The sequence below is a fragment of the Cygnus olor genome, chromosome 3 (assembly GCF_009769625.2).
Source record: "Cygnus olor isolate bCygOlo1 chromosome 3, bCygOlo1.pri.v2, whole genome shotgun sequence".
Classification (NCBI taxonomy): domain Eukaryota; kingdom Metazoa; phylum Chordata; class Aves; order Anseriformes; family Anatidae; genus Cygnus; species Cygnus olor.
The window spans coordinates 54,625,615-54,636,001 of record NC_049171.1 but is presented as its reverse complement, the minus strand read 5'-3'; the positions used below and the strand labels follow the sequence as shown (position 1 = coordinate 54,636,001).

Below are 10,387 nucleotides of genomic sequence, written 5' to 3'. Positions count from 1 at the left end.
TATATATCTTTAAGTTTCTAGATTTCCGGTAGAAATTGAATTGTACTGTTTGAGCATCCATGTTCTTGGAGTGATTAAATGTATTTACTTGTTAAACAGGATTTCTCTGCCCTCTTCACAACCTCCACTGCTGAGTCAATATTGTGACTCACAGGATTATAGAATCATAGGAACGTCACTTAATGCAAGCCCCCACACTCAGATCAGGGCTTACTTCAAAGTTAAACTTTTAACAGGCTTCTCTGGGAGATATTGGCACTCCCTGTGCTGCATGACAGAACTCTGCGGTGCAGGTGCTGATTACACATAGTAGTCAACATGGTCTTTGAAAACATCTCTGATTCAATGGGTTCCTTATTTAACAGGCCTTAGTAATCAAGAAGCAATTTGTAGTATAATGAGAAAAAAATGAATGCAAACCATACAGTGTTTTTGGCCTAGGACTTAGATTATGTCAAATCAAGTTTTGAAGAAAACTGTGCTGGGTGATATGAAGAATGTCAGGAAACTTAATGGTCCCTGTTTTAAGTCCTCAAGGAAATTTTTGGAGAGAGTGTGTGCTCTAATACCTCTGTGTGTAGGTCAGCAAAGCCAATTATATGGACTTCAGGGGACTGGTGATGTATGTGACCACTTTCTGCTGAAAGCCCTGCTGACCCAAGGGGCCACTCCAGCAAGCAGTTTAGCTCTAAAAAAGAAACTTTAAGCATAAATTGCTAACCTTGAGCGAACAGCAAAACATTCCAGCAATAAAATCTAGCTATAAACGCGGGGAAGGGCCACATTTTTGATAGCTTCCTGAACTATTGCAAGTTTCATTTTATGTCTTCCTCTCACTTAAACATCTTGGAAGGTTAAGGTGTAGGTTACTGTGACTTTTACTTTTTAAATGTTTACCCATATGACTCTTGTATTGCTAGGTTTATTTACTCCTTCTTTTCCTCACCTCTTCATATGCTTTCTCCCTTGTTCATATGCTTGGTTACACCAGCTCTACTATTCCCTCACAAAGAGAAGCCACCATGAAGCTTATGTGATTTTTAATTCAATATAAATTTTTCATCATGGACTCAGGAGGTTATTATGTAAGTCATTAGTTTTATTCATTGATGGGAGATTACTTTCCTATATTAATTTTATATTCCTTGCCTTCTCTCACTCATTCACACATTTCATCCCTCCTAATTCCTTTTTTTGCTTGAAAAGATGGGGCTGATGTAGGTCTTTTATGCCTTTTCCATATGAGTGTCTATATCAGATCATTTGCTAAAGGAAAAATGTTTGGCTAAACAAGAATAAATGTTGTAATAAGGGTGGAGTACATTTCTTGTTTTTAAAAGTTCCTTCCAAGATTTTCATCTTCATTTTTACTCCAAATGTTTAGCCAAAGAAACAAAATAAACAGAATGTCCCAAAGGGTAAAATTGGTGTAAAACACGAGCAATATTTTTTGTCTTTGCTAGATACAGACTGTTTCTTAACTGAATTAAAACAAAACAAAACAAAACAAAACAGGTCTCTTCAGTCTCCACTATTTATAATCATTTCTTGCTTTTTTCATTAAGATTTAAGACCACAGTGATTGTGGGAGAAACACAAATCCTGCTGAAGGAAAGCTGAAGGAAAAATCCTTCAGCACTTTGTGTCTTCCCTATACCACATTCATTCTCTGTGTCTACATCAGTAATTACATATGACCTTAAGGTCACTCTAAAGCCTGGTGTCACTAAAAATCTGTAATGCAAACCCCACATAACCAACTCTTCCTCAACAGCCCATGTGTACCTGCAGGTTCTGTGGCAATCGGGCAGGAACGGATTTGCATTCAGTCTCTTTGGAAAGCATCCATACAAGTACAGGCCTGGTGTGTTGCAAGTCCATCAACAGCAAACCCACCTCAATCTTGCTACAATTTGTGTTCCTGTAAACACATAAGCCTAGGCAGACAGACAGACAGACCCACCATTTCCTAGGAGGCCTGAATAAGTGAATCTTGAGATATCTCATTGCCATGCTCTAAGCACAAGAATCAGTAAGTGTTTGGTCTTGGTAAAATGTGGGGATTTAACTGGGAAAAGAAGCTGTAGTTGATCTAATTACCCTGAGTTCAACCTTGTTACTAGTTCTCAGTGGCAAAAAAAAATCTGGACCTGACAGTCTCTTTAATGTTCAGAGAAGACTTATTCTGCTGCCAAGACCAAAATTCCACAGTCTGTGTGCCATTTCTTTTCCATCTGCAGTATATAAATGAAAAGGAGAAGGAATTAGTTGAACAGGGACCCTGCTGGAGTCATCTCTGAAATATGCTAGTGTGTGACTTTAAACATTGGCCTCATGTGGCCATTGTTAGTTGGGGATCTTTTCTCAGGAATGTTTACTGAAAAAACACATTTTAAACAAATAGGGAGGAATACTTGCCAAGTGGAAGCATTCTTACCCATATCTTGTGACTAATGCATCCAATCAAAGCAGTTCAATTTTCCAGTCTTGGATAATGAAACCAGATGCTCTTGAATAAACTACAGAATTATTGCAAAACAATTTTCCTGTTTAATTAAAATGATAAACATTCTCTATTAATACAAAATTTACCAACAAGAGAAGAGGTGGAATTTGGCTGCGGAATTATTTATAAAACTTTTGCTCAATTTCAGGTTGTAAAGTGATCATTTGTGATACTACTGTGTTATTTTAGAACCAACAGAAAAGATTTACTGAAGATAAAAGCTAAGCACAAATGGAACATCTGTCTTCCTACACTGCCTGACAATTTAACTGACAGACTTAGGTAACATATTGCATCCACATTGTTCAAATTATTTTTCAAATGCCAAATAGTAAACCTGAAAGAATTTTGCCTTTTAAAAAGAAACGACAATGAGAAATGTTGTGAGAATTTCAGAGATAAAAGTAATTGTCGTGTTTTGTGTATAACTTTCTTAAGTATATCTAAGAAGATTAAATTTACCTAAATCTTTTTTTTTTATATACCATAATTTGGTCCTAGCAGTGTACATAATGTTTAATAAGCTTTCTTCTAAGTCCATTAATAGAGTTAAACAAATTCTTTCTGAGTTGATACACAATTCTAGACGTTTGCTTGATTGTTTATGTGTGGTGTATCATATGTTAATAAACAGAAGTCATGTGTTTGTATTTTGTTGAATGTCAAATGCAGAGAGTTTAATTTCCTTTTAATATTATGCAACAGAAGAAGGGGAATATGAAATAGCCCATCCATTTCCAACTGGTCTAGTAGGTTTCCTGTTTATGGTTACTTTGATTAGTAAGAAAATATTTAACTGAATGAATTAGTCTTTCTTGCAGCCTATAGTCAAACTGTAAATATTTTAAAATCACATATAAATTTATTTGATAATGCTTTTACATACTTTGCTTTCATTCAATAGCTTGGTCAGTTTGGTAATTGATGGTGAAAGGGTACGAGGCTTTTAGATATGAATTGACACCTAAGATAAATGCTACTGTCTCTGTTTCCTGGTTGAATCACTATACCTCCTCAAGAGGTGGTCTTGAAAAAGGACTAAAATCATTTAAAGAATTACATATTGCAGTACATCACTTGTAGGTGTCTACAACAGAATATGCAGCCTTCTGTTTGACACATAACCTTCTTGTACCATCAAATCTTAATCCCTCTAGACAATTTTCTTCCACTTTTTATTCTCTTCAAATTTGTGCCCTGTTCTCCATCTGGCACCACAATTAATCCATATTGTTTAGCCCCAGTTCTTTACTCCCCTCCTTCCAAATCCTTGGGAATTGGGATTGAGAAAAAATGTCCCTTATTCTGTTTTATGCCAGTTTCTCCTAAACATGCACAAATATGTGTGCTCCTCTCATACCTATCTAATGATCTTTATACCACTTCACTGAGTAACTGCTTTGCTGCAACCCTAGATGGAACCCTCCTTCCTAAAAAGAAACACTACCCCTTCCCATGGTATTTGTGCAGTTACCATGACGCATCCTTGTGACTCATCTTGGCTTGGTATTGCATAAAAGAAACAGAGTGAATTCCAGCAGGACTTGGATATGTAACATACCGGGCCTTATAGGACTGAGATGCTTCTGGCTAGACAAAGAAGAGAGGAGTTCCTCCCTTAGTACTAAGGAGGACCTACAAGGTAAAGTGAAAAAGGTTGAGTCTTAGATTTTAACTTAGATGTGGATATTCTGCCAAAGTCCCACTTTGGTACTGAGGATGGAAATTTGGGGATTAGTCAAGGTAAGTGATTAAAAAAGATTTTCTATTTCATTTTAAGCCAGTATGTTCTTCACACATTGCTGTTAATAAACATCAGACATGTAAGCACCACTAGCCCACAAATACTCATGTAACTTTACTGTCCTCCAAATCTGTATGGAAGATGTGGTATGGTAGAGAAATGTTTAAATAACTGTAGAGGTCACTTCTTCTGTTCCTGGAGTCTTTGACCTACAGAGAAAGTTAGTCAAGAAGCAATGGAGAATTGCCAGCTGGACACTGGTGCAATTTTCATACAGCAGTCGACAGCCATCTTCAGACACACACAGGGATGGATATAAATCACATTGTTTATATTTGCCTGGAGATACCTGCTTTGGATTTGAAACACCTAAAAAAAATCTCTTGAGTACAAACAACTGTGAATCAGAACTGACATGTGAACCTTTCTGATTCATTATTTTTTGGAAATCATGCTTTTTATAGCATTCATAATTTATGTACAGATGGTTTAATCCAAATCAAGATGAAAGACTACTGTGCATTTTTTATTTTTATTTTTTCATTTTTATTTATTTTTATTTTATTTTATTTTATTTTATTTTATTTTATTTTATTTTATTTTATTTTATTTTTTGTCTTAGAAACCAGTCATCTGCCTCACTAAGAGCCTCATTTTAATATTCGGGAGGTGGAAGATATGAAATCTGGAGTGATCTTTTACAACATCTGCAACATTTCTGTGTGTAAAGAAAAGTCAGCTGAACATATCTGAACTTCATTTGAAAAATAAAAGCCATGCTTAAAAGGTCTGAGAAGTGCAGAGTCTGGTGGCAAAATTAAAAGACAGGCAGACTCAAAGAGATGCTGTTCATTTAAGAAAACTGAAACAAGCTTACAGTCAGTTTGTGGTTACCCCAGAATATAGCACTCCATCTATCTCTCACTTCCTGTCATTAAGCGGTAGTGCTTTCCTCCCCTGCCCCCCCCCCCCCCCCCCCCCCATTCCAGTCACACCATAGTTAAGTTCAGCAGCCATTTCCAGCTTGCAATTTTCTGGTAAGGAGTTAACAACATTGCTGACAAGGAACACTTGAAAATCAGGAAAATTTATAACAAATTAAGGGAGTCAGTGCAGCCAGTGAAAAATCATCATTTCATTTTAAGATGCAGTCACTGATTTCTTGTGAAAGAGATGGTAGATATTGGTATGAAGTTCTTTCCTCAGAGTTAGGTAGCAGCAAAATCTCTCTTCTCTTACAGTTTCTCAGCCTCAGAACTGATGAGAAGGCCTTTAGAAAATCTGCAAAGTTCTTAAAAGGGTACCTGCACCTTACTAGGTAAGCTACTGGTGTTACTGGAAAATGATTCACAATGTATCATGATACAAATGGAAGCTGTAGCTTTGTAGCAACAAAGTTCATATTCTGGAAATGTCCTAAAGGATATGCTATGGGACAGGTTGCTTCATATGAATAGTGACAGTTTTCAAGATGATTGAAGGCAGAAGTGAATTTCACATGACCTAAAGTAATCAAATTAGCATCAGCAATGGAAGCAGCAGTGAAGAACAATGCAACAATTTGCACTTAGAGCAGAAAACAAACTGGCTTAGTAAACAAAATATAAAGCATGCTGCAAGAGTTGCAAGCTTACAGAAGATATTTCCGCTCTCTAAAATCTAGCTCAGTTTGGGTGAGCATGTATATTTTAACTGGCCTTGTGTCGGAAATGCCTCAAGATGGGGCATTCAGCCAAAAATGCAAAGCAGCCTGTCAATCATCTTCTTAAACCAAAGAGGTAGAGTCCTGAAGAGATTAGGAAAAGGAAAGAGGAGAGCACTCTCTTATCTTGGGGGAAGACATACATGCCTGAAAGGAAAGGAAGTAGAACCTTGCCAGGTAGTGACACAGATAAATAATTAGGCATCCAAGATGTGAAAGATGTGAAGACAGACTTCAGTTACATGGTTATGTATCAGTATACATGGAGCATACACATACATACACGCATATATACATATCATAGAATCATAAAATCATAAAATGGTTTAGGTTGGAAGGGACCTTAAGGACCATCTAATTCCATACCCCTGCCATGGGCAGGGACACCTCCCACCAGACCAGGTTGCTTGAAGCCCCATCCAGCCTGGCCTTGAACGCTTCCAGGGATGGGGCATCCACAGCTTCTCTGGGCAGTGCCCTACCACCCTCACAGTAAAGATTTTCCTCCTTATATCTAATCTAAATCTCCTCTCTTTTAGTTTAAAGACATTATGCCTTGTCCTATCACCACACCCCCTGACAAAGAGTCCCTCCCCAGCTTTTCTGTAGGCCCCCTTTAGGTACTGGAAGGCTGCTATAAGGTCTCCCCAAAGCCTTTTCTTCTCCAGGCTGAACAAACTCAACTCCCTCAGCCTGTCTTCATAGGAGAGGTGCTCCAGCCCCTTGACCATTTTTGTGGCCCTCTGGACTCATTCTAATACATTCGTGTCCTTCTTGTTCTGGGGGCCCCAGAGCTGAACACAGTGCTCCAGGTGGGGGCTCACAAGAACAGAACAGAGGAGGAGAATCACCTCCTTCAACCTGCTGGCCACGCTTCTTTTGATATAGTCCAGGATATGGTTGGTTTTCTGGACATTGGTAGCTCATGTTGAGCTTCTCATCAACAAAAACCCCTGGTCCTTCTCCTCAGGGCTGCTCTCAATCTATTCTCCACCCAGCCTGTATCTGTGCTTGGAATTGCCCTGACCCAGATGCAGGACCTTGCACTTGGCCTTGTTGAACCTCATGAGGTTTGTACAATCCCACCTCTCAAGCCCATCCAGGTCCCTCTGGATGTCATCCCTTCCCTCCAGCATGTCAGCTGCACCACACAGCTTGGTGTCATTGGCAAACTTGCTGAGGGTGCACTTGATCCCACTGTTCATGTCACCAACAAAGAGGTTAAACAGCTCTGGTTCCAGTACTGAACCCTGAGGAACACCACTCATTACTGATCTCCACCTGGACATTGAGCTGTTGACCATAACTCTTTGAGTGCGACCATCCAGCTAATTCCATACCTACAGAGTGGTCCATCCATCAAATCCATGTCTCTCCAATTTAGAGACAAGGATATCATGAAGGACAGAGTGAAATGCTTTGCACAAGTCCAGGTAGCTGATGTCAGTTGTTTTCCCTATCCACCAATGCTGTAACTCCATTGTTGAAAGCCACAAGATTTGTCAGGCACAATCTGCCTTTATTGAAGCCATGTTGGCTGTCACCAATCACCTCCTTATTTTCCACGTGCATTAGCATAGTTTCCAGGAGGATCTGCTGCATGATCTTGCCAGGCACAGAGGTGAGACTGACTGGCCTGTAGAATATATGTGTATTTATGTGTATATATATTATATATATATATATATATATATATATATATTTCCATGTATTATGGCTGTGCACGACAAGGCTGATCCTGGTCACAACTGTAATATAGACAAAAAAATAAAAAAACTAACTAAAATAAATGCTAAAATATAAAAATCAACATATATAATCCCCCCACCCCTCCCCCCAAATAATAATAATAAAAATCCAGACTCTTATGTAATCCTTGTGTCCTAGGATCTAATGTGAATCTGTTGGGCAAAAGGTTGCTCGTAAGAATTAAAACTGAAACTGGGACAAACCTTCAAATTAGATTCTACCGCACACTGAAGTCCTGGATGCACATAATACTGTTGTTGAAAAGGGTTAAGGAGTCTGAAGGATTTATATCTAGGCCAAAACAAATCAATACAAAATAGGTTCATCCTCAGAAGCCTGAGGTTAAATTAGAAAGTCTAGATAGGCCAACATCATTTCACCAGCATAATATTCCAAATGAACCTCCTCTGTCATTAATCCAGACAAAACTATCCACATCTGAAGGGGCTATATAAAAGCTAGTTATTAATGTTTCTGCATTAGATAAATATATTCTATCTACAGACTTGCCAATGAAGTTATTTGGAAGATGATTGGGAAAAAGATATGTTTTAGACATTCACAAAGGTTTATATTGATGTAGTAAATTGTCAAACAAACCATTACCACCTTCCACCATCTTTTTGAAAGGTGATTTAGCAAGTGCTGATTGTATCTTCATCTCATGCAGAGGTAATTCTGATAAACTAAGGAGGGTACTTCAAGTACTTAAGTGTTGAGGCTTCATGTAAAACAAAACACATGCTAAAACTCCAAATGTGGATCTGGGTGGCAACAGAACAGGCAAAGAAGGAGTTTGTCTTTCAGAAGATATACAAAGAACAGTAAAAGAATTCAGATTTCTAGAACATAATACCTATAAGCCTGTGTGTATTTATTTAGCATTTGTCAGCATTTTTTCTCCTGTGTTTTAGCGCCTTCATATCATTTACATTGCTTGCCTACGGCAAGAGATATCCTGGTATTGAGAGAAAAACAAAAGTTTAGGAGCTTCCCAGGCCCTCCATACTACTTATTTACTTTGAGCAACAATTTTTCTGTAATGTAAGGGAAGGGACAATTCTGATCAGTAATGTGACAGGCACTGAGGAATAACCAACTGGCAGGATAGAATTACTGCTGGTTGGAGACAGAAAGGCTAACTGTTATCTTTGGACTTAAAAGTGCTTCAATAATTGCATGGGAAGTCTCTTTACCCTTTGACAGATCACAAACCACTTGTGGGTTTTGCGAGTGGAAATCAGTCCCAGCCATTGCAGCTGTCTGGCTATGGCACTGGGCTTTGACTGTATCCTTCAAGAAGTTTGTTAGAGTGCCATCAGCAACCCCAGCTACCACAGCAATATGGGAACTGGGAGTGCCTATGTTATTTATGAAATATCTGAAGTAGATGCTGATGAATGTTTTCCAAATAAGGAAGGCTTCCTGAAGAAACCTTGAAGGTGGCCCTTCATTCTGAGGAAAGATCATGCTATCTCCTGGATTAGAGTACATAATCTAAAAATATTCCAAGTGGAATGAATTTGGGAGAATTAAGAACAAAGGACTGGAAGAAATACTGTGAGTGGACACATAGTGTAACACAACTGTCACTATATCCATCGAGAAATAAATAAAATCCCGATGAGAGTTATCTTTGCATAAATCCTTGGCTTGAGTCTGTATTTAGTGGCTAAACAGAGATGGTGTTGTATGGTCGTAAATGGACACTGAGTCATCACCATGGTTATTGGTGAAAAGCAGAAATAAATATCGTTTATGCACAGGTTAGCTCAAGGATACTGGCTCAACTTTTAAAATGACAAGTTTAAATTTATAGGCTTTCACACATATTGCCCTAGAGCAGTTGACCATCTATTACAGCCTGTGCAGAAGGGACAAAAGATGCAATTTATGGGAGGTTAGAATATTTGGCTGATATTTTTTTTTCTGAAATGCAGAAGATGGGAAGCAAGATTAAAAAGCAACAACATTTGTCCTTAATGCAGCCAGCATGGGCACTGTGATTCCACTAAGAACTGCAAAAAACAAAGCTGCAAGTATCATGCCAAAGACAGAACTGGGCTAAAAGGTCTTTTTTATACCAACATTTCCAGTCTCCAGCAGCAGATTTCAGCTATTATCTTAAATCAAATGTAAACGTTGTTATTTAGAAGTATACATCAGTGTCATAAATAAAAAAGTAGCTGGATGAATTTAAGTGCTCAGAATGGTGTTATCTGGGCTACTCAAAGTATTCCGAGTAAAGATATTTTCCATCTCTTCTTTTTGTCTTGTTTATTTTGTAGGATTTTTTCTCCCCATCCTTGTTTGAAATAAAGTGACCAGGTCCAACATGAGCTACTGCAAATAGATAGTGACCCTTATGTTTCTAGCGCTGTTTTTCAAGCTGAGAGATCTGGTTTGCTCAGATAAGGCTGGGACAAGCATTAAGTCCCTGATGGTCCTAAACAAACCTTCAAGCCACTTGAGATTTTGTGCATCATTAAGTACACTCCATTTTCCATTTATAAAGTATTGCTTGATCTTCTCATCCATGCTTTGTGGGAGAATAGAAATCACACATCTGTATGTGTGTGCATGCACATAACTTTCTTGCCTTTTCCTGAATGTGTAAGAGCTAGATCACAAATCCTCAAGGACCCTGGAGGTGACTGCATGCCTCACAGGAACCTCCAAGAGCCTG

General features: G+C 38.4%; 1 long non-coding RNA gene across 1 annotated transcript; it reads left to right on the top strand.

Annotated features, from left to right (window-relative positions):
- Positions 1-203: 203 nt before the first annotated feature.
- On the top strand, positions 204-9,963 carry LOC121068354. Its single transcript, XR_005818822.1, has 5 exons — positions 204-293; positions 992-1,085; positions 2,655-2,788; positions 5,492-5,568; positions 9,642-9,963. It is a non-coding gene; the product is annotated as an uncharacterized LOC121068354 (long non-coding RNA).
- The last annotated feature ends 424 nt before the right edge of the window (positions 9,964-10,387 follow it).